The following is a 12835-nucleotide window of genomic DNA, read 5'->3' as shown; positions in this document are numbered from 1 at the left end:
ACACGGAATATTGTGTTCTATGGCTATATAAAGATGGAACTTACCAAAAGAAAGATTAGACTACCGTCTTTCATCAGAAAAAAGTTGGTTTCTACCTTTTTCCGTTCTTTAGTAATCAGCAGTAGAACATAGGTAAGGAGAAAAACAGCATTTTGCGAAAAGATACATTTCAAGCATAACTTTCACTGACACAAATATTGTTTGCTTTTGTGACAGCTCAAATATGTGGTATAGTTTAGAAACTATACCACAACATAAATCACACAAAAAAGCGCTTTTTTGTATCAAAATAACAATTTATTTACAAAAATAACACCATAAGCTATTTACAATTTCCCCATTAGGAACGGAAGTATGTGTGTGCATGTGTGCACTGTGTGCACGTGTGTGAGTTAAAATTTCCCTACCATGCGTAACCGTCTGCATGCTACACTCCTCCACACTCTTCCACTTCCTCTGTCATGTGTGATTTCTTTATTTACAAATCACTCTCTTATTAAATGCACTTATGTCAGCTAGTGGCCGTTTTTGTGGCTTAAAACTACTCTACAGTGGGGAGGTGCGTCATCGTCTTTTAGCCTCTCGTGCAAAAAAACGTAAACAACGTACAGTATAAATAAGTCTTTGGGATCGGGCGTTCGGTTTTGTAAAAACGTATAATTACGACCTGAATGAGTTCCATCCATCCATCTTCTATGCCGCTTATCGTCCCTTATCGTAGGTTTCGGGCGACAGACGGGCTACACCCTGGACTGGACTGGTCGCCAGCCAATCGCAGGGCACATACAGGCAAACAACCCTTCACACTCACAGATTTCATTCCTACGGACAGTTTAGAGTAGGAAGTAGAGGAAACCGCAGTACCCGGAGTAAACCCACGCACGCACGGGGAGAACATGCAAACTCCACACAGAGATGTCCAATGGAGATTTGAACCCAGATCTTCCCGATCTCCTGACTGTGTGGCCAACATGCTAATCACTAGGCCACCGTGCGGCCCCTATTGAACTATCAAACAAGCAAAACAAAAATAGGTTTTAATACTTTATTAACAGTGGAGGAACTAAATAGTGGCCAGTGGTGGTGGTCGTGGCTCTCACTCTCACTCTGCGGCCACCCCACTGGCCAGTAAGACATTTCAGGTATCAACTCATTGCCACCCCTATGTGAGTAATGGTCTCACCTTGGCCACCCCAACGAAAAATTTCTGGCACCGCCTGTTTATTAACCACTTAACTGGCACCCACACAGTAGTGTGAAGCCTTCTGACTTTTCTTTCTTTCTGAGCAATGGTCAAAATGATAATGTATCTGTACTGTTGAGTTTGTTTTGCGTGTGTCACAACTTTATTGTAAGCGCACCATGGTAGGAGCTGCATGACCTCACTTGATGTTCACAGAACAAAAACACACAAAGAGATGGCCAGACCTTCACTGAATGTGAACACGGCAAAACATGGTGCTATATGATGTGTTTATTAAAACACTCGGGGAACAGCAACAGGTCTGAAAACATAACAGTAACACACTCATAAACTATTGAACTGACGTTAGCACAACAAAGCTACTTTTAGCCTGTAGCACTTAGTGCTAGGCCATTTTTAGCTAGCCTGAAGTTAGCACTAAGTTTCCAACAGGACTTATGTGGACAGCTTTAGGCATACTATAGAATTCATCACAAGCCAACTGTCGAGTAACATTGTATGTATATGTTAACACAATTTACCATCCAAAGAATATCAGTTTGATGCGCCTTTATGTGCTGCTTGAGATTGCAGCCACATATACCACCGTCGCTCTGCACAGCGCATTCAGTTTTTCTTTCGGATGAATTATATTTAAAGTGTATCCACAAATCAGTGCATTGTTTCCCACCAAAAGTGCTCCCATTGCCCACGTCACCAGTGGGAAGTGCCCTGCATGCTAAGCGAGGATGTATTGCTACATGTTAGATTTTGACTGACAGATTACATACATCTTGGGCCGAAATGTCATGCATTATAAACGTCTGATAGACCACCCACTAACATTTTCATTCCGTCTCGTCAATGAAAACTCACTCACAACTCGTCACGTCTTAGTAATCAAAGAGCCATGTTTAGCTCATCATGAAAACAAAAATGAAACACTGATATGGGTCCCTTGCGCCACGAGGTGTCAGGATCATTACGTTGAGACAATAGCCACCAAGTATGCTTTAGGAGTGTTATTTAATGTCTACAAAGCTCTAATAATGAGCTTTGAACAACCTTAAACAGGTTTTGTATGCTCTATTTACGAAAATATTCCATTTATAAATAAGACATCCTAGATTGCTGGTCGGGTCTGCAACCAATTAATGGCGATAAATGAGGGACAACTGTACTGTGATTTCCCTGGTAAGTATCCTTGGTTGATGCCCCACCTTTTTTATACAGTATAAAATGCCAGAGAGTGGGAACATGCATGAAAATGTGCTGGTTCACCCAGAATGAATGAATGTCTTCAGGAGGGCTTCAGGATGTATTAAGGCCACAGATTGATATCAACACCAATCTGCTAAATGTCAGACACACACACCACCACCACCACCACCACTGTGCCTCCACACATACACTCACTTTCCATTTAGAAGACATAAGCCGTGATGTGCGGCTCATTTGTGGTCTAATCCCAAGAGAGCCTGGTTCAGAGCACTACTGATAGAGGGTCTAATTGTTTGTCAGCTGCCTTGGATGTCAAATCAGACACGTGGAGTTGCGGCCATGATTTTCATCACCACCTTTCATGTGTGCTCTGGCCTTTTTTTTCCTCCACATAGTGGGCCAAATTGGATTTTTATGCTTCCTTCCTTCCTGCAAAGGGTCCTGCATGCCATAGCGCAGTGATAGGACTGCATTGTACAAAAATGTTGGCACCTAGACTGAGGATTGGTGAGTGGAAGCCACGCTGGGTAATACACTCCTGTCTACTTTGCATGTTGCAGTGTGCATTTGGAGTGGGTGTTTGACATGCTTGGCACCTTTTATGAACATTGTGGTCCTCTCTTTAATAAATGCAAATGCACATATCAAACTGCGGCTGACATTAGCCAGCAGCTGGTAAGTGTCAGACATGTGGGCCATGTGGGCCATGGGCAATTTTTTTTTACAACGCACAGGCAGCTTGTATGTGCCCGTACATTCTGAGCTTGCACTGAATAATGGTGCTGACGATGATGGCAATGCAAGATGGTGTGAAAGCTTCACCGTATGAATCACTTTCCGTCAAGGAGCATATACCTTCCCTTGCAGCATTTAACTGACGTGATACAAAAAAGAAAAATCATGACATCTACCACCTCCATCACATCTAGCATCCAAGTAGTGTGATACTTGAACAAACAGCACAGCTGGAAGAGTGGGAGTCTGCTTACTTTGAAGGCCTAAGCTGCATTCATCACAGCTATTTCAGCTGACATGGTGGCATACCAGTATGCAATTACCTAGTCAATGTGTGTGACCGTGTTTTCACTAACTGTATCTATGAATGCATAGTGCCAATCAAAGCTGCAGCACTAAAACAGGCTGATGGGTTTGTTTCTGTCCATTTATAGAAACACTCACTGGACTCCTAATAAGGTATACCAGCGTAATGTAATTATACAGTATACAATACAATAGTTGTTAGAGTGACAATCATGATGGCCTCACTGGAACTCACTGAAATACGTAAAATACATGAAATGTCATGTTCATAATACATAGAATGAAGTACATGGAATTTCGTACCCATTTTCAATCCTAGACCGCAATACTTTAAATATCCTGTACAAAATTACAACCCTTGACTAAAATACTTCTAAAATACATGACTTTCACGAACCCTACAATATGTACTTACAATTTCATATACAACATTTTTATAATTGAATTTTTTACACTTGAAATTTCAAGTACAAAATTTCAAAACTAAACTAAAATACTGTACTTGGAATGTCATACATAAAATTTCGATCTGAGCCTGAAATACCTGAAATGTCATGTACAAAATAGTATATCAATAGTATGTCATCATGAACTACTATAGTATGTCAAATGTACAAGTACAAAGTGACAAACATGTTAATTAATGTACAACATTATAACTAGACTCCAATAATTGGAATTTCAATTTCAATCCCAAACTTAAAATACTTGACATCTCATAAGTGAATTGCATATACAAAGGCTCAGCCCAAGAATAAAACACTTGAGATTTAATTTTAATGCGCCCCCTACTTGGGAAAGTATGTTCATTCATGAATGTATGAAATTCTGTAATTGTTTTCTGTACACAACATTTCAGGCATAACCAGAAATACTTTCTTAGAAAAATGGCTGCTTTACCTGCTAAATGTCAAAAATAAGTTTCATTTGGTTATTGTATCAATCGTATTGAACTGCAGCCACAATAAAAGCATATTGAGAAATGAATGCTTCTCAGACAGTGTCAATCAAAACTGAGCCTGACTGTATAATATTTTGAAAGACACATCTTTAAACAACTCGTATTGAATTTCATTAGCTTGTGCAGTGGTTTGGAGGTCCTTGCATTTTAATAAACATAAAGCTTCACACTGTGCATGAATTAGCATATCATGTAATCCAGTGAGACCAAGACTGAGTTGGGCGTGAAATGTGTTGCTATTGGGTTCCTGCCACACGTTTGATGGAGTGATGACAAGAGAGGCTGCAGTCAGTGTAGCATCACACCAGGTAAGCACCCCATAGAATATAACTTCATGCAGCACTTTGAGTACACAGCAATAATAGTAATGTGAATACATGTGTGTTTTAAATTGGTATTAAACACACCCTTTCAAACAACTCCATGTGGAGGAATCGGTTGCAGTTATGAGGGCTACTCAGTTCTAACCTATAATAAATATTATTTATAAACGGAATGATGACTTCATTGACTGAGGCAAACCCGAATGGTGAGGCTTATTAGACGTAATAAATATTAAAAGCCATATATGTCACTGTGTAACTAATTCAGTTCTCACCGTGCATGCACATCCACAATAGCCACTGCCTTTTTGTCTTACCTCTATCTTGGAGGGTCTTGACCAGATTCAGAGAAATTCAGGGAAAGGCGACACATGTATCCTCCATGGAAACCTTTTTAGGAAAATTTCGGTCACAATGGCAAGGTCGTTCATACAGGTGAAATTGAGGAGAGATGACAAGCGCTTCATAGCTGCTGCTCCCTCCTCTTCCTCCACTCCTCATCACATACACACACTAAACAAACCAACAAAAAAACCCAACACACACACACACACACACACACAGCTCACAAGCACGCACAACACCCACGTTGTTTGTGGCGTTGAAGCACATTGAAATCATTCCACAAGCTTCATATCCAACGCAGCTCTCAAATCAGGCTTGGACAAAAAAAATGGGGGGGGAATCTTGCAGAGATGATTTATTATGCGCATCAAGTCAGCTCCCACCGAGAGGAGGAGGAGTAGGAGGAAGGGTGGAAGGAGAAGTGGGCAGTACGGCAGCGAGGATGCGATGGAACAGCGGCAGCAGCATCAGCACCTACCCATCCCGGCTGCTGCTGAAGCATGGAAGACGCACCTGGCAGGGAAGTGCACCCCCTTGCGGCAAGTCACAATATTACCACCAATTGACAGTAGTCGGCCTGCCACTCAAAGATGAGATGAGCCTGTAAATCAACAATCATCAATTATTAATGTGTTATGAACACACGTTTATTATTATTATTATTAGAAAGTCAGTCCTAGTTAGCAGGGATTGTTGTACCATTAACTCATGAATATTCGTACTGAGCTTCTGTCTGATTGGGCCTCAGGTTTAAGGTCAAGATGTTTACCAACCAATCAGGAAGCCCATCCCTTAAATCTGTTGTCAGCCATAGTAAATTCTAAAATAATATATGCAAATAGGTCTACACATAACCAAATTTGAGACCCACTCATTTACAAAGATAATCTCAGTTTTGAAGCAAGGTATTCATTTAGCAATAACTGTGGAGCGCTGGGGAGTGGTGGTGAACATGTCCACCTCACAATCAAGAGTTCTGGCTTTGCATTTCTGTTGATACATCTCTGTGTCACTTTTCATTGGTTTTCTCTGTGTCCCCAAAACATTCATGTTGGGGAAATTGTAGATTCCAAATTGTCCAAATGTGTGAATATGAGATTTAATGATTGTCGAAATGTTACCTGTGATGTTTGCAGCGGACTGCATCATACTGAGATCTGTTTGTAATGCTTTGACTCTCTAATATAGCAAAATAAGCAACCATGATTATTAGATTGATCTCTCACTTACAGTATATGATACAGTGCTGTTCTGCACCAATGCAAACTAAAACCACAATAACAAACACATTGTTAAATTGATAATTCTTTGGGCAGCATCGTGAGTAGTAAGCATGTCTCCCTCACAGTCCTGAGTTCCGGATTCAGGCAGCACCCTGTTGTATAACACCTTTGATGGCTCACTTGAGATGTTTCCTTCCAGAAGCTGGGAGTGGGTTGAAGATTTTCATCGATTTGTGTTTTTTTGTAGCTGTGGATAATGTCACGATTGTCATCATTTGGTTCTTGGGATGTGTACTTTTATCGGTCTTGATGTTTTTGAGTTTGACTCATCCCTTGGTGAAAGACTCAACCATCTCACATGGTCCAATCCAGCAAGGTTCCATCTTGGTTTTTAAAGTACACCATTGGCCCGGTGGAGAGCTTGTAGCACCACATTATGTTATAATGGTGCATTATATAATCATGTAATACATTTTCACCTCATTATGTAATAACGCTGCATTTTGTAATAATTGTTGTATTTCGTAATAAAATTCTTGAACGCATTTTGTAATACATTTTGCCGCATTTTGTAATAACGTGTATTACCAAATGGGGATGCTGCACTTTTTTGGGGAAGAAAATGTAACAAATTGGTTCATTTTGTAATAAACCATTGATATTGACACTTTAATTAGAAAAAAACACATTCAGCATGTCAGTTTATTTAGAATTTATCTTAAGAAACTAGTAGAATGTTTTATTGGTTGAACCTAAATCAAATGTAACTGTATTGATTATAATGGAGAATGTGCTTGGAAGCTAGAGACAAAAGCTACAGTAATTAAGTATTACTGACATGAAAATTAAAAGTGCATTGAAATGCATTCCTACATCCAATTTGGATTAAAAAAACAATACAAATATGGAACAGAAAAAAATCCTTATTCCATCAATGCTCAAAATATAAATATTTGATGTATTATGTAATAAAAAAAAAGTCCTTTACCCAAATACATACACATTCTATCCATCCATCCATCCATCCATCTTCTATACCGCTTCTCCTCTTTAGGGTCGCAGGGGCATGCTGGAGCCTATCCCAGCTGACTTCGGGCGACAGGCGGGGTACACCCTGGACTGGTTGCCAGCCAATCGCAGGGCACATATAGACAAACAACCATTCACACTCACATTCATACCTATGGACAATTTACAGTCGCCAATTAACCTCACCTGCATGTTTTTGTAATGTGGGAGAAAACCGGAGTACCCGGAGAAAACCCACGCACACACGGGGAGAGCATGCAAACTCCACACAGAGATGCCCAGGGGAGAATCTAACCCAGGTCTTCTCGATCTCCAGACTGTGTTGGCCAACATGCTAACCACTAGACCACAATGCGGCCCTACACATAATTCTATGTTTAATAATGTGAACACATTTTGGTTTAATTTGCTTTAATTTATTTCGAACATGCATACAGCATACATTGAATGCTTCATGTTACAAGTCTCAATTTCACATGTCCGAAAGGAGTACGAAGAAGCAGAGCTTATTTAATCCTACCCTGTCTTCGTATCTCATACATACAGTATATACAAAATATATATATATATATACTGTATATATATATATATATATATATATATATATATATATATATATATATATATATATATATATATATATATATATATACACACATATATATATATACACATACACGTACAAACACACATATATATACACATATATATGTGTATATATATATATATATATATATATATATATATATATATATATATATATATATATACACATACACGTACAAACACACAAACATAAATATGGCACTTGCAACAATTATATCGAGGTTATTGCTATTGAAAGTAGTCCTTGGGCCAGCATTGGTCTGTCTTGTAGGGTGTGTCCTCCACTATGCTTATTGTCATCGTAATATGATCTTTAATATGTATCCAGATCGCTGATGTCTTGGACAACAAGCACTCTTGCATCTCCTGGACCTCCATTTGATTTGATGAGGATTTTACCATTGGTGCTCCAAGTGCTTTTAATCTTTCCCTGCTTCCTCAAGTCTCGTGCTTTCTCGGCGATGTCGGCATTGCGTTTTGTCAGATGCTCATTCATGTAGACGTTTGTGCCTCTTAACTTCTTTCCCTGTTCCAGCAGTGCAGTTTTGAATTCCCTGTTGGTGAACGTAATGATGACAGGTGTGGTGTTGTTTCTGCCATATACTGTAGTGGGACGCAAGTGTCAATACTGTTGATATCTACATCCACCTCCTTTGATTGTAGGAAGTTAGCAATCTGTTGCTTGATTGAAGGAACATTTCTTGACTTGGGTGTGATTTGGAGCCCTGTGAGGACCACATCATTCATTCGTACATTCTGATCTTGTTGATAACATTTTTAATCTGTTTAGTTTATTCACCTTTGCTTCTTTCTCTTCCTCAAAGCTGGTGCGAAAGGCAGCATCATCCTCAAATAGTGCCTTGATATCATCCTGTAGAATGGTGATATCATTGCATAATGCTCTATTTTCTTCCATGGGGTCTTTAGCGTCCTTAAGATCAGCACACAAGGCAGCTTCCATAGGGTTTATAGCCTCATTGAGAGCAGTGCGCAAGGCAGCGTTGTCTTCCAATGATGCCCTGATATCATCCTGCAGAACCCTAACATCCTCGCATAATGCTGTATTTTCTTTCGGGTTTTTAGCTTCCTTAAGAGCAGAGCGCAAGGCGGCATTGTCATTCAACAGTTCCTTAATATCGTCCTGCAGAGCCTTGATATCTTCCATAGGCTATTTAACCTCCTTAAGAGCAGCGCTCAAGTCTGCATTTTCATCTTGCAACTCCTTGACGTCTTTCTTAGTGCTTTGATAGCCTTGCTCTGTGCTCCATTTTCTTCCATAATGTTTGTGACACCATTACTGACATCCAGTATGACTTCATGGAGGCTACTGTAATCAGATTTAATTTCTGTTTCCAGAATCGATATATCCTTCCTTCTTCTATCCAAGACATTATCGAATACTTGTGTTATCCTCTTGGAAATATCTTTGATTGTTTGAGTTGCTTTGTTGTCCAAGTTCTCTTCAGATCCTGAAGTTGTTTTTTTATCCGAATTATTCTGACCTGAACACATCAACAGCAGTGCAATTTCAACAACATATATGTACCTCCAACTCCAAACAAACACGTCTCTAGTCCATTCGTCATTGCAACAACACTTCTTCATTGTCACTAGACGGACCGTGAGATGCATTCGCGGACACTACGAACATCACATTAACGTTTTTTTTTTTATGTGTATGTGTGGTCTAAATAAACAGAAATGCAAAGAAAAACAATCAGTGCATACTCTTATCACTCACTTTGTAAGTGCAATTTGCTGCATTTAAGTACGCTTGGAAATCACAGAAAATCCACTCAAAACATGTGAATTCAACTTAAATGACGTGGTGTCTTACAACACAACTCCTAATTGCTCACAGTTAAAGTCTGATTCAAATATTCTGCTATTTATATATAACACTTTTTCACACCACTGTATATATACAGTGGACAAAAAAAGTGTTTGCCCCTTTCTTGAGTTCTTATTTTTTGCATGTTTGTCAGACTTAAATGTTTCATCAAACAAATTTGAATATTAGTCAACACAATACAACCTAACACAAAATGCTGTTTTTAAATGAAACACTGGGCAAAAATGGCTTGCATGGCAGAATTCCAAGACAAAAACCACTGCTGAACAACAAGAACATTAAGGCTTGTCTCAATTTTGCCAGATACCATCTTGATTGTCTCCAAGACCTGTGGGAAAATATTCTGTGGAACCATGAATTCTGCTGTCTACCAAAAAATCCTGAAGGAGAACGTCCGGCCATCTTTTGGTAACCTCAAGCTGAAACTAACCTGGTTCTGCATCAGGGCAATGAACCAAAACGCACCAGCAAGCCCACCTCTGAATGGCTGAAGAAAAACAAAATGAAGACTTTGGAGTGGCCTAGTCAAAGTCCTGACCTGAATCCTAGAGATGCTTTGGCATGACCTTAAAAAGGCTGTTCATGCTGCAAAACACCCCAGTGTGGTTGAGTTGCAACAATTCTGTAAAGACGAGTGGGCCAAAATTTCCCCACAGCGCCTTGAGAGAATCACTGAAAGTTATCGCAAATGCTTGATTGCAGTTGTTGCTGCTAAGGGTGGACCAACCAGTTATTAGGTTTAGAGGGCAATCACTTTTTCACACAGGACCATGTGGGTTTGGAATTTTTTTTTCCCTTAATAATAAAAAGTTTCATTTAAAAACTGCATTGTTGACAGCCATCATCATCTTTCCATGCTGCAATATTCTCCCTTTTGCATTGTCCTGAGCTTTTTTTTTTACTTTCCCTCGTAGCTATCTTTTTCTTTATCAACGTAGAGGATCTGAGGATAAATGCAGGGTGTTGGTGTGTTTTGTAGTTTCTACATCCCCTCCGGAATATATTTCTGGATTGTGGACTGTATCAGGAAAATATACTCCACCTCAATTGATTGTGCTTTTAAAGTCTCTCTGGAAACACTGAGTTGCACAAAGCTCATGGTCCACTGTTTTTGATAAGCATCTGCTGACAGCTTTGGGTCATGGTGAAACAACTTATTTCCCATGACAAGGCTGACAAAAAGGAGAAAAAAAGCTCTTCATCCCTTTGTCCCTCACTTTATTAACAGTCTTCCATAAAGTATATACAACTGCCCTCCTCATCCTTGTCTGAGCTTCTCTAAAACATCTTTAAATCCCTCGTCTGTACCATTGCCAGTTTGTTGTCATATCTTTATCCCTGTCCTCCCAAAGCAGCACACACGCACGCACACACACACACAAACACACACGCACACACACACACACACACACACACACACACACACACACACACAAGTCAATATCAGTGATAGAGGCCTAACTGTGTTATTGTCCCACAGTCCCTTGGTCTACTAGGACACCCATTAAACCTCCCTTGATCATCTTCATCTCAGGCTCGGGGAACCTTGAACATGAGCAAGACGTCATTAATAAAGCTCCGTACAGAAGCCGTTTGACATTTCCTTTAATTATACCTGTAATTTATTCATGCCCCTGAGCCTGGAAGAGTGTTGTGAAAAGCTTCCTCTAGGAATATTTTATCACGCTCCTCCCGAGCCGGGCAGATTAACCATCTTAATAGGTGCATCCTGAAGGTATTACGTCCTTCACTAATTGTGAGTGTGTCTGCTATCTGTGTTCACTGCAACGGACACTGTAGCATCACAGTCGCTAGAAGGAACAATTTGGTTTTGCTCCAAAGCTCTACCTACAGTTATGGGGTTTAGTTTACTTTTAAGACACTGGTGTAAATAAAAATGGACTGTGGTAAAAAGTAATGGTAAGAAAGGAAACTAGCCGCTGAAGGCAATATGGACCTCCATCTCTGGTGCTGATCCAATACACTGCCAACATCAACGACATATACGGTACATACAAAGCAACTCCCAATGCTTTCCAGTACAATTAAGTACAATTACTACTGTATGTAATACGGTTTGTCAGAATTTCATACAACGTGTTGATACAAAATCACAGTCAGAACATAAGTTAGCTGAGGTGCGGGTGTCGCATCGCAATAACAGGGTATAAACTGGACACCTTCAGCCTTCTCAGCAAGGCAGTTGTCATCTTGGAGGTGTGTTTGGAATTGTTATCATGTTGGAAATCTGCCACGCGGACCAGTTTTTGCTTCAGAATGTCACAGCGCATGCTGGGATTTAAGTTTCACTCAGTGCACCGCAGCTCCCACAGTGCTGACACGAGTCATGCAGCTCTATACCATCACATTACCACCAACATGCTTGACCGGAGGACAGACACTTATATTGGTACTCACTTGTGTAGCCAGCAATTTAGACAATAATGGCTGTGAGTTGAGTCACTTTCAGTTTATAGCAAATCTATACGTCTATTCAAGCTGTACACTGACTACTCTAAAATATATCCAAGTTTCATTTCTATAGTATTGTTCCTTGAGAAGATAAACTGTAATAAAAATGCCTACTGAAATGTGAGCTACTGTTGTGCCGGTCTGTACAAAATCATAGTACATGCGTGGCTGTGAAAAATATTATCCCTATACCCTCCCAACAAACGCGAAAAGACGTACGGATTTGTGTCAACAGAAATGTTAACATCCACACAGGAGGTGTCCAGTCTGGCCCACCAGTGTTGTGGCGCACTAAAGTAGGTGGTCTGGCGTTGCCATGGCAATGACAGACCCAATTCCCCTCATTACACACCAGTGCACTAGCTGCTGTTTCAAGGTACACTTACTACATACCATTGGTTTATTGCGTATTAACAGCTGTAAAATGCACACTGTATAGTTTTTGCTACTGGAATCATTTTCAATTGTTCTGCCATACCAGCTTGTCCCATTTGGAGAGCAAAAGAAGAAAAGTGCAAATGTTTGCAAGATCTGCACAAGGCAGCGTCCCCATATTTAACCCAGTTTTGCTGAGGGAGA

The 12835-nt window shown here is 40.0% G+C and overlaps 1 protein-coding gene across 5 annotated transcripts in view; it reads right to left on the bottom strand.

Annotated features, from left to right (window-relative positions):
- LOC129178572 (contactin-3-like) overlaps window positions 1-5487 on the bottom strand; it is an 89151-nt gene extending 83664 nt beyond the window's left edge. For all 5 annotated transcript variants that reach the window (XM_054770924.1, XM_054770915.1, XM_054770938.1 and 2 more), the window contains exon 1: window positions 5047-5487. The gene's annotated coding sequence lies outside the window, so the exon portion shown is untranslated. The remainder of the gene's footprint in view (window positions 1-5046) is intronic.
- Between the last annotated feature and the right edge of the window lie 7348 nt (window positions 5488-12835).

The sequence above is a fragment of the Dunckerocampus dactyliophorus genome, chromosome 1 (assembly GCF_027744805.1).
Source record: "Dunckerocampus dactyliophorus isolate RoL2022-P2 chromosome 1, RoL_Ddac_1.1, whole genome shotgun sequence".
NCBI lineage: Eukaryota > Metazoa > Chordata > Actinopteri > Syngnathiformes > Syngnathidae > Dunckerocampus > Dunckerocampus dactyliophorus.
This window is presented reverse-complemented; position numbering and strand designations above follow the sequence as displayed.